The sequence below is a fragment of the Haliaeetus albicilla genome, chromosome W, assembly GCF_947461875.1.
Source record: "Haliaeetus albicilla chromosome W, bHalAlb1.1, whole genome shotgun sequence".
NCBI classification, from domain to species: Eukaryota; Metazoa; Chordata; class Aves; order Accipitriformes; family Accipitridae; genus Haliaeetus; species Haliaeetus albicilla.
In genome coordinates, this window is record NC_091515.1 from 40,247,372 (window position 1) to 40,260,248 (window position 12,877).

The window sequence follows — 12,877 nt, forward strand, 5'->3', positions numbered from 1 at the left end:
TGAGTTGCTGGAGGGATCCACCTTGTATATATGTATATATATTCTCACTAGTGGACTTCTGTATTGGCTTTGTGTGGCAAGGTTTTGGTAGCAGGGGGGGTTACAGGGGTGGCTCCTGTAAGAAGCTGCTGGAAGCTTCCCCTGTGTTACACGAGAGAGAGCCAATACCAGCCGGCTCTAAGACGGACCCGCCGCCGGCCAAGGCCGAGCCAATCAGCGATAGTGGTAACGCCTCTGTGATAACATTTTTAAGAAGGGGAAAAATAAGTTGGGACAGACGGAAACAGCCGCCGGAACGAGGAGTGAGAACATGCAAGAGAAACAACCCTGCGGACACCAAGGTCAGTGAAGAAGGAGGGGGAGGAGATGCTCCGGGCGCCAGAGCAGAGATTCCCCTGCAGCCCGTGGTGAAGACCCTGGTGAGGCAGGCTGTCCCCCTGCAGTCCAGGGAGGTCCACGGTGGAGCAGATATCCACCTGCAGCCCGTGGAGGACCCCACGCCAGAGCAGGTGGGTTCCCAAAGGAAGCTGTGACCCCGTGGGAACCCCACGCTGGAGCAGGCTCCTGGCAGGACCTGCGGATCTGTGGAGAGAGGAGCCCACGGAGCAGGTTTTCTGGCAGGACTTGTGACCCCGTGGGGGACCCATGCTGGAGCAGTGTGCTCCTGAAGGACTGCACGCCGTGGAAAGGACCCATGCTGGAGCAGTTCGTGAAGAACTGCAGCCCGTGGGAAGGACCCATGTTGGAGAAGTTCGTGGAGGACTGTCTCCCGTGGGTGGGACCCCACGCTGGAGCAGGGGAAGAGTGTGATGAGCCCTCCCCCTGAGGAGGATGAAGTGGCAGAAAATAACGTGTGATGACCGTAAACCCCATCCCCGTCCCCCTGTGCCGCTGGGGGGGGGTTGGTAGAGAATCCGGCAGTGAAGTTGTGCCCGGGAAGAAGGGAGCGGTGGAGGGAAGGTGTTCTGAGATTTGGTTTTATTTCTCATTGCCCTACTCTGGTTGATTTGTAATAGAGTTAATTTTCCCCAAGCTGAGTCTGTTTTGCCCGTGACAGTAATTGGTGAATGATCTCTCCTGTCCTTATCTCGACCCACAAGCTCTTTGTTATGTTTTCTCTCCCCTGTCCAGCTGAGGAGGGGGAGTGATAGAATGGCTTTGGTGGGCACCTGGCGTCTAGCCAGGGTCAACCCACCACACAGGTCCAGAGGAGGGCCACAAAAATGATCAGAGGGCTGGAACACCTTTCCTATCAGGAAAGGCTGAGACAGTTGGGGTTGTTCAGCCTGGAGAAGAGAAGGCTCTGGGGATACCTTATTGCAGCCTTTTAATACTTAAAGGGGGCTTATAAGAAAGATGGAGAAAGACTTTTTACCAGGGCCTGTAGTGATTGGACAAAGGGTAATGGTTTTAAACTAAAAGAGGGTAGATTCAGACTAGATATAAGGAAGAAAGTTTCTATTATGAGGGTGGTAGGACACTGGAACAGTATGCCCAGAGACGTGGTGGATGCCCCATCCCTGGAAACATTCAAGGTCAAGTTGGACGGGGCGCTGAGCAACCTGATCTAGTTGCAAATGTCCTTGTTATTTGCAGGAGGGTTGGACTAGATGACCTTTAAAGTCTGTTGTGATTTAAGCCCAGGTGGCAAGAAAGCACCATGCAGCCACTCACTCACTCCTCCCCCATGGCCCCGGTGGGATGATGATGAGAAAATATAAAGAAAGGCTCATGGGTCGAGATAAGGACACGGAGGGATCACTCACCACTTATGGTCACGGGCAAAAGACAGGCTCAACTTGGGGAAGAAACAAAATCAATTTAATTTACTACCAATCAAATCAAAACAAGGATAATGAGAAGTAAAACCAAATCTTAAAACAACTCTCCCCACCCCTCCATCCTTCCCGGCTCAACTCCACTCCCGGTTCTCTTTACCTTTTCCCCCCAGCGGTGCAGGGGGACAGGGAATGGGGGTTGCGGTCAGTTCATCACACATTGTCTCTGCCGCTCTTTCCTCCTCAGGGGGAGGACTCCTCAATCTTCACCTGCTCCAGTGTGGGGTCCCTCCCACAGGAGACAGTTCTCCATGAACTTCTCCAGCATGGGTCCTTTCTGCTAGCTGCAGTCCTTCAGGCACAAGCCGCTCCAGCGCAGGCTGTCCCATGGAGTCATGGCCATCTTCAGGGGCATCCATCTGCTCTGGCATGGGGTCCTCCATGGACTGCAGGTGGGCATCTGCTCCACTGTTCACCTCCATGGGCTGCAGGGGGACAGCATGCCATCTCACCACAGGCTGCAGGGGAATCACCTCCTCCGGCGCACCTCCTCCCCCTCCTTCTTCACTGACCTTGGTGTCTACATAGGTGTTTCTCTCACATTCCAATCTCCTCCCCTGCTGCAGGTTCCCCTTCTTAAATATGTTATCCCAGAGGCGCTACCACTGTCACCGATTGGGTCGGCCTTGGCCACAGGCAAGTCCGACTTGGAGCCAGGGAAGCTTCTAGCAGCTTCTCACAGGAGCCACCCCCTCCCCTGCTACCAAAACCCTGCCACACAAACCCAAATAAGGTCTTTTCCAACCCAAAATATTCTGTGATCCCAGTGAGACTCAGCAGCTCTTAGCACTGTTTTGGGGCTTAGCCCATGCCTATCAAGACTCTGTTCAGCACAGAGAAGTGGAGGAAGGAGAGCCTCTACATGTGAGGACACCATGGTTGAGACAGGAATCCAAACCCCAACTACAGTAATCACCCCAGTAGTCAAAAAGAAAGGCTGGAAACATACGTCAGAGAGTCCATACAATTGATGAGAAAGGGAGAAGAGTATACTGACAACTTCTATCCAGGATAACAAACCAATGTATTGGGTATGGCTGAACAGTGGATCTACAGCTTCTAGGCCTTCTCTGTTTGCCAATCTGCCCCCTAAATGAGTAGGCTAGGTGTGTGCAAGAAGTTGGGAGGGGACACAGCTGGGACAGCTGACCGAAACTGACCAAAGAGATATTTCATATACTGCGTCGACTGAATCAAGCGCTCAAGCTCTCTGTGCAAGATTCCCTTTATTTCACTAAAAGATCAAACTTATATATGTTTCAACAAAGGTCTAGAAAGAACTAACAGCATACAGCCAATACTACTAACAGAGGAGCGCATATCTGGCTCAGCTGGGATGTTTGCCAGTCCTCAGAACACTTAAAGATAAAAACATTCCATACACATACTCCTGACTGTCTTCAGCCACATCTTCCCAGGCCTACACAAGGCCATCCTCCGACCTGACCTTGTGAAACTAGTTCTTCAAAGGCTTGGCAAACATGCAGCACAAGAAATTCTAACAGTCACTCTTGAAAACAACGGCCAGGTGTTCTGAGCTGCTCCTACAAAATATACCATATAATGTCACACTCAGCAAGAAAAAATTGGGATAGAGGAAGAAGGTGGTGGGTTTTTTTGGCTTCCAAGGAGGCCATTGTTCAGAGACTGGCTTGGCATTGGTCTGACTGTGGGATGAGAAAAGAAAAGAATAGAACAGAATAGAATATTTCAGTTGGATGGAACCTACAATGATCTAGTCCAACTGCCTGACCACTTCAGGGCTGACCAAAAGTTACAGTATGTTATTAAGGGCATTGTCCAAATGCCTCTTAAACACTGACAGGCATGGGGCATTGACCACCTCTCTAGGAAGACTGTTCCAGTGTTTGACCACCCTCTCGGTAAATAAATGCTTCCTAATGTCAAGTCTGAATCTCCCCTGATGCAGCTTTGAACCATTCCCATGCGTCCTGTCACTGGATACCAGGGAGAAGAGATCAGCACCTCCCTCTCCACTTCCCCTCCTCAGGAAGCTGTAGAGAGCAATGAGGTCACCCCGCAGCCTCCTTTTCTCCAAACTAGACAAACCCAGTGTCCTCAGCCGCTCCTCATAGGACATGCCTTCCAGCCCTTTCACCAGCTTTGTTGCCCTCTGTCGTGGTTTAACCTCAGCCAGCAACTAAGCACCACACAGCCACTCACTCAGTTCCTACACACACCCAGTGGGATGGGGGAGAGAAACGGGAAAAAAAAAGTAAAACTCGTGGGTTGAGATAAGAACAGTTTAATAGAAGAGAAGGGAAGAAACTACTAATGGTAATAATAACAATAGTAAAATGACAATAATAATAAGATTGGAATATACAAGTGATGCACAATGCAATTGCTCACCACCCGCTGATCGACGCCCAGTTAGTCCCCGAGTGGTGATTCCCCCCACCCCCACTCCCCTTCAGTTTATATACTAGACATGTTGTCACATGGTATGGAATACCCCATTGGCCAGTTTGGGTCAGCTGCACTGGCTGTGTCCCCTCCCAACTTCTTGTGCCCCTCCAGCCTTTTTGCTGGCTGGGCATGAGAAGCTGAAAAATCCTTGACTTTAGACTAAACATTACTTAGCAACAACTGAAAACATCAGTGTTATCAACATTCTTCTCATACCTAGCTCAAAACCAGCACTGTACCAGCTACTAGGAAGACAACTAACTCTATCCCAGCTGAAACCAGGACACCCTCCTCTGGATGCATTTGTGGGACACCGGACTTGTCCAGACTTGTTGGTGCTGAATGTAGAAATCAGCGTGAGTCAGCAGGGACTACCGGGGATTTGACTTGCAGACATTATGGCATGGTCTAAAGCGACTGAGTGATGCCTGAGGTGAGGCAAAGGTCTAGCAGCCCGATGTTGCTTTAGCAAAGCTAGAAAGACCCTCATAAATCTGCACCGAATTCCCCGGCCACCATACTGACTCATCGGCCCCCACCGACCTTGCAAGCCTTGCTAAGAGCCAATCAGCACACAATAACTGACTTAGTCCCAACTCACAAGAGCATAAATTTGGCCTTTAGAATCCTCCATTTTGATAACGAGAACTCCAACTACCGAATGGGTTGATGGGCCTGGACATCTCTCCAACCCAAGCAGGGATGCGTCTTTGGTAAGGTTTACATGTCTGACTACGTCACATGTTACCTGGGAAAGTATCTCTAACAAAAGCACTGAACTATTAACTTGAGGTCAATTTTTGCAGTAAGTGTATTTATCTGTTGCCTTAATAAAGTGCCTATCTCTTCAACTTCGTGAAGCTGTTTCAGTGAAGGTCTTTGAGAAGGCTCTGACAGCCAAAATTTGACTCTGATAAGTGGCTACACACTGATAGCATATGTCCATGCATTCTGTGTGGTTTGCTCAAATTTTTATGGTTTCAATATTTTGTACCTGCTACAAAAACTGGTTTGCTGCTAGATAACTGTATAAGTGAGATTTGATAAATGATCATATATTGACATTATGGTTGAAACAATAGACAAAGTGTAGATGGGGAGGTAACTACAAAAGTGTAGTCAAGTGATTAACTAGTAATTACTCATAAGTTTTGCAGTTCTTTGCTCTTATGACTAGATGTTCCTGTACGCTAGATGAGAACAATGTTGAAACTGACCACATGTGATTGAAACTGCGTTAAGCTTCAAGATCAAAGAACAAGGACAAGAACAAAGACTTCAAGGACAGCCAGCAAGAACTTCAAATGGGTCGGTGGTCGCAAAAGCAGCCCTTCGACTCAAATGGATCCTTCATTGTGCGTGATCGGATGTAGGCAGTACTAAGATAATCAGTTGCAATTATTTTTATGTATATGTATACTAATCTGATTAATATGCAATTAGTTATTCTATATAACCTGCTAGTGCTAAAGCTGTGGTATGCACGCTAGGTGGAATTATCCCCCGTGCATCCAGAGCTGCAATAAAGAATGCCTGCTTTCTAAAACTCCAAAATGAGTCTTAGAGAGTTTCTTCAACTGGCTTTTTCGGTATCATTTTGGCGACCCAGATGGGACAAGGCTTCTGAGACTCGACGGACGTGGGATCGCAGGACCTCCAGCCAGCACTGAGATTTCTTGGGGAGACCCTTGATCCCTGTTCCCCAGGCTCACAAGCCAAGGCCACTGGTAAGATTTTATTTAAAGGCATTCTTTTGATTAACCTGGTTCTGGTATTCTGGTCTGGACTGGTACTCTTACCTGCAAGCCTGACTAAGAGAGGGCAGCAAGGAAGAAATATAAAAGGATCCTTAAAAATATGGTATTCTGGTAGAAGCACTTCTCTGATAAAGAGTAGTTGTCTCGCTGATTGAAGGCAGAGATACCCATCTGGTTTGGTCTCGGTACTTTGATTAAGGCTTTGGGATTTGACTATTGCTTTTGGATTTGACCTTAGATCTCTGATTAATTCTGTTTGGTATTTTGACTTAAGCTTTGATATTTGACTTTCTGATTTTGATTTTTGTATATTGAAGGTATTGATAATGGGAACAGGACAATCAAGTGAACTCCCTAAAAAATCATCTTTGGGGTGTATTTTGAAGCACTGGAAACAGCTCAGCGGTGTTCCAGGTCATAACATTCGGAGAGAAGATTTGATTAAATATTGTAATCATTGGTGGCCTCTGTATAAGCTTGATGAAGGGGAAAAGTGGTCTCTGAATGGGACACTAAATTATAACACCATGTCGTGGTTTATCCCCAGCCAGCAACTAAGCACCATGCAGCGGCTCATTCACTCCCCCCCACCCAGTGGGATGGGGGAGAAAATTGGGAAAAGAAGTAAAACTCATGGGTTGAGATAAGAACGGTTTAATAGAACAGAAAAGAAGAAACTAATAATGATAATGATAACACTAATAAAATGACAACAGTAGTAATAAAAGGATTGGAATATACAAATGATGCACGGTGCAATTGCTCAGCACCCACCGATCGACGCCCAGTTAGTCCCCGACTGGCGATTCCCCCAGCCCCCCCTCCCCCCAGTTTATATACTAGATGTGATGTCACATGGTATGGAATACCCCATTGGCCACTTTGGGTCAGGTGTCCTGGCTGTGTCCCGTCCCAACTTCTTGTGCCCCTCCAGCCTTCTCGCTGGCTGGGCATCAGAAGCTGAAAAATCCTTGACTTTAGTCTAAACACTACTTAGCAACAACTGAAAACATCAGTGTTATCAACATTCTTCACATACTGAACTCAAAACATAGCACTGCACCAGCTACTAGGAAGACAATCAATCAAGTCTATCCCAGCTGAAACCAGGACAGTATCCACCCCTTATTCTATACCATTGACGTCATGCTCAGTTCCCATACCTTCAGTTGCGTCCTGGTCAACCATCATCACCTTTTCCGTCCCTTTGAGACATATAAACAATGATATATATATATATAGATATGTATACACACACAGAGATATCATTCCTTTAGTTTATGGGTCGTGTTCATAAAATGTTCATCGAGTCCATTTAGTTCCCAACTCTGGGCTCCATCTGTCATACCAGTCTTTCTGGGCAGGAGGGATGGTGCAAAGTCCTCTCAGTTGGTAGAGCAGGATTGGGCTTCAGTGCGGCGTGACGAGCAGGTGACATTGGATGCATCAGGAGGATGGTGTGCACCCTTGGATTGTTGCATGCTGGAGTCAGTTCTGGTTCCATCACTACTGCGCTTTGCTCAGTTTTATCACAGTTCTTTCTTGCTTGATCCAAGTGATTCTGACTGTAGTACTATGGATATGGCATATAACAATTATAGTAATGATAACATACAGTAGCAGGGTTATACAGCAACTAATATCATACAGGTTAATTCTGGCTATTCTCACCTAAAATCAAATCCCCTTGAGGCACACATCGGACTTCCCCATATTTTCACATCACCCACCAAGTGCACCCAGGCCCTTGAGCAAAAGCAATCCCATGAATGGGTTTACCTTTGCCTAGAGGCAGGAGTAACTCAGACTGTCTTCCCTAACATATTCTTCATGTGCACTACAGGGACTTTATCCCCTTCTACAGTACGTAAAAGTTCTGACTGGGCAGGGCCACCCCGATTGGCAGATCCTCTGGTGTTGACTAACCAGGTGGCTTTTGCTAAATGTGTATCCCAAAGTTTGAAGGTTCCACCCTCCATTGCTCTCAATGTTGTCTTTAACAGTCCATTGTATCGTTCGATTTTCCCAGAGGCTGGTGCATGATAAGGGATATGATACACCCACTCAATGCCATGCTCTTTGGCCCAGGTGTCTATGAGGCTGTTTCGGAAATGAGTCCCGTTGTCTGACTCAATTCTTTCTGGGGTGCCATGTCACCACAAGACCTGCTTCTCAAGGCCCAGGATAGTGTTCCGGGCGGTGGCATGGGGTACAGAATATGTTTCCAGCCATCCGGTGGTTGCTTCCACCATTGTAAGCACATGGCACTTCCCTTGGCATGTTCGTGGGAGTGTGATATAGTCAATCTGCCAGGCTTCCCCATATTTATATTTCAGCCATTGCCCTCCATGCCACAGGGGCTTTAACCGCTTGGCTTGCTTAATTGCAGCACATGTTTCACATTCATGGATGACCTGTGCGATAGTATCCATGGTCAAGTCCACCCCTCGATCACGAGCCCATCTATATGTTGCATCTCTCCCCTGATGGCCTGAGGTATCGTGGGCCCACTGAGCCATAAATAGCTCACCCCTACATTGCCAGTCCAGGTCCACCTGAGACACTTCAATCTTGGCGGCCTGATCTGCCTGCTGATTGTTTTCATGTTCTTCAGTGGCCCGACTCTTGGGTACATGAGCATCTACATGACGTACTTTTACCACTAGCTTCTCTATCCGAACAGCGATATCTTGCCACAGTGCGGCAGCCCAAATGGGTTTACCTCTGCGCTGCCAGTTGCCCTTCTTCCATTGCTGTAGCCACCCCCACAGGGCATTTGCCACCATCCATGAGTCAGTATAGAGATAGAGCACTGGCCACTTTTCTCTTTCAGCAATATCTAATGCTAGCTGGATGGCTTTCACCTCTGCAAACTGACTCGATTCACCTTCTCCTTCAGCAGTTTCTGCGACTAGTCGTGTAGGACTCCATACAGCAGCCTTCCACCTCCGATGCTTTCCCACAATGCGACAGGATCCGTCAGTGAACAGGGCATATTGCCTCTCATTTTCTGGCAGTTTATTATACAGCGGGGCCTCTTCAGCACATGCCACCTCCTCCTCTGGCGACATTCCAAAATCTTTGCCTTCTGGCCAGTCCGTGATCACTTCTAAAATTCCTGGGCGACTGGGGTTTCCTATGTGAGCCCGTTGTGTGATCAGTGCAATCCACTTACTCCATGTGGCATCAGTAGCATGATATGTAGAGGAGACCCTCCCTTTGAACATCCAGCCCAGCACTGGCAGTCAGGGTGCTAAGAGGAGCTGTGTTTCAGTACCAACCACTTCTGAGGCAGCTCGAACTCCTTCATATGCTGCCAATATCTCTTTTTCAGTTGGAGTATAGCGAGCCTCGGATCCTCGATATCCCCGACTCCAAAACCCCAGGGGTCGGCCTCGGGTCTCTCCAGGTGCTTTCTGCCAAAGGCTCCAGGTAGGGCCATTCTCCCCAGCTGCAGTGTAGAGCACATTTTTAACATCTGGTCCTGTCCGGACTGGCCCAAGAGCTACTGCATGAACAATCTCCCGCTTAATTTGTTCAAAGGCTTGTCGTTGCTCAGGCCCCCATTTAAATTCGTTCTTCTTCCAGGTAACTTGGTAGAGAGGACTTACAATTTGACTGTAATTTGGAATATGCATTCTCCAAAAGCCCACAACACCTAAGAAAGCCTGTGTGTCCTTTTTGTTAGTCAGGGGAGACATAGCTGCTATTTTCTTAATCACATCCATTGGGATCTGACGACGCCCGTCTTGCCATTTTATTCCCAAAAACTGGATCTCCTGTGCAGGTCCCTTGACCTTACTTTCTTTTATGGCAAAACCAGCCTTCAGAAGGATTTGGATTATTTTCTTCCCTTTCTCAAAGACGACTTCTGCTGTGTTGCCCCATACAATGATGTCATCAATGTATTGCAGGTGTTCCGGAGCTTCACCTTTTTCCAGTGCAGTCTGGATCAGTCCATGGCAAATAGTGGGGCTGTGTTTCCACCCCTGGGGCAGTCGATTCCAGGTGTACTGGACACCCCTCCAAGTGAAAGCAAACTGTGGCCTGCACTCCGCTGCCAAAGGAATGGAGAAAAATGCATTAGCAATGTCAATTGTGGCATACCACTTAGCTGCCTTTGATTCCAGTTCATATTGAAGCTCTAACATATCTGGCACAGCAGCGCTCAGCGGTGGCGTGACTTCATTCAGCCCACGATAATCTACTGTTAGTCTCCAATCCCCATTAGATTTCCGCACGGGCCATATGGGACTATTAAAGGGTGAGTGAGTCTTGCTGATCACTCCTTGGCTCTCCAATTGGCAAATCAGCTTATGGATGGGGATCAGGGAGTCTCGGTTGGTGCGATATTGCCGCCGGTGCACCGTCGTGGTAGCAATTGGCACCTGTTGTTCTTCAACCTTCAGCAACCCCACAACCGAAGGGTCTTGGGAGAGACCAGGCAGGGTAGACAGCTGTTCAATCTCCTCCGTCTCCAAGGCAGCTATACCAAAGGCCCAACGGTACCCTTTTGGGTCCTTGAAATACCCCCTTCTGAGATAATCTATACCAAGGATGCACGGGGCCTCTGGGCCAGTTGCAATGGGGTGTTTATGCCACTCATTCCCGGTTAGACTCATTTCGGCTTCCAATACGGTTAGCTCTTGGGATCCCCCTGTCACACCAGAGATACAGATGGGTTCTGCCCCTTTATAACTTGATGGCATTAGGGTACATTGTGCACCAGTGTCTACTAGAGCCTTATATTCCTGTGGGTCTGACGTGCCAGGCCATCGAATCCACACTGTCCAGTAGACTCGGTTGTCCCTCTCCTCCACCTGGCTGGAGGCAGGGCCCCTCTAATCCTGGTTAGAATATCCGTTACTCTCGTTTTGCACGTGTGAATCAGAAGTCCCTTCAAGAGGATCAGAAATGAGATCGGCCCATCTACTGCGCCCGGGGGACTGCTCACGGGAAACTGGAGCAGCAGTTTTCCAAGAAGAATCTTCTTTTCTGGTTGCTTTTTCTCGCAACTCCCGTACCCGTGCATCCAAGACTGAGGTAGGTTTTCCATCCCACTTCCTCATGTCCTCTCCATGGTCACGCAGGTAAAACCACAGGTTAGCCCGTCATGTGTACTTTCTCTCTCCTCTCTCTTGGGCAGAGGAATGCTTACCCCCAATAACTGCGATGCGGGCCTGTACAGGTGAGGAGGAGGACATATCCACTTTGAATTGCTGGAACTCTCGGGACAATTCCTCTACAGCCGAGACACAGGCCCGTAGGGAGGAAGAGAGACTTCCTTCGTATTGCTGGAGTTGGACAGCCAATTCATCCACCGTTTGTCCATAGCCTTCTTTCCAGGACATTACTGCCAATGAGTTGGCATAGGTTGGTGGTGCACTTCGTAGAAACTTCCGCCACATCGGTTGTGTGCATTGGACTTCATCTGGATCTGTGGGTGACTGCGCATTTTCTGGATCATTATAAATCACCTCCAGCACGGCTAATTCCCTCAGGTACTGGATACCTCTCTCCATGGTGGTCCACTTGCCTTGGTGACATGTAACTTCATCCCTGAAGGGGTATCTTTCCTTTACACCTGACAGAAGTCGCCTCCAGAGGCTGAGGATTTGTGTTTTTCTCCCAATCGCCTTGTCGATGCCCCCTTCCCTAGACAGAGATCCCAACTGCTTGGCTTCCTTACCCTCTAATTCCACACTACTAGCCCCATTATCCCAGCATCGGAGCAGCCAGGTAACAATGTGCTCACCTGGGTGGCAGCTAAAATCTTTTCGCATGTCACGCAATTCACTCAGGGATAGAGATCGGGTAATTATTTCAGGTTCTGCCTCTTCCTCCTGTTCTCGTGATGACCCTGGTTCATCTTCATCTCTCACTAAGCGAACTGATTTCTTTGTGTGTTTCTTTTTCTGTACAGGGGCGACTGATACTGGCACAGGTTGGTTTTCTGGTTTAGCTGCAGTATCTGTCACCAGGATAGGGGTAGCCATGGTACCTGTTGTCGTGGTAGGGGCAGCCACGGTGCATGTTGTCGGGGTTGGGGTAGCCACGGTGTCTGTCGTCAGGGTTGGGGTAGCCACGGTGCATGTTGTCCTGTTTTCCATCTTTTCCCCCTTTTCCCCCTGAGGATGCTGCCTAATATCAAGCAGTGTTTGGTAGATACTGGCCAGGGCTCAGCACAGTGCAGCAAGTTGTATGTCTTTGGAATAGCCACAGCATTTTTCTTTCAAATATTCTACCACTTTGTATTGGTTTTATGTGGCAAGGTTTTGGTAGCAGGGGGGGTTACAGGGGTGGCTCCTGTAAGAAGTTGCTAGAAGCTTCCCCTGTGTTCGAGAGACAGCGAGCCCATACCAGCCGGCTCTAAGACGGACCCACCGCCAGCCAAGGCTGAGCCAATCAGCGATAGTGGTAACGCCTCTGTGATAACATTTTTAAGAAGGAAAAAAAAGTTGGGACAGGGAGAAAACAGCCGCCAGAGAGAGGAGTGAGAACATGTAAGAGAAACAAGCCTGCGGACACCAAGGTCAGTGAAGAAGGAGGGGGAGGAGATGCTCCAGGCGCCGCAGTGAAGATTCCCCTGCAGCCCGTGGTGAAGACCCTGGTGAGGCAGGCTGTCCCCCTGCAGTCCAGGGAGGTCCACGGTGGAGCAGATATCCACCTGCAGCCCGTGGAGGACCCCACGCCGGAGCAGGTGGGTTCCCGAAGGAGGCTGTGTCCCCGTGGGAACCCTGCGCTGGAGCAGGCTCCTGGCAGGACCTGCGGATCTGTGGAGAGAGGAGCCCATGCTGGAGCAGGTTTTCCGGCAGGACTTGTGACCCCGTGGGGGACCCACACTGGAGCAGT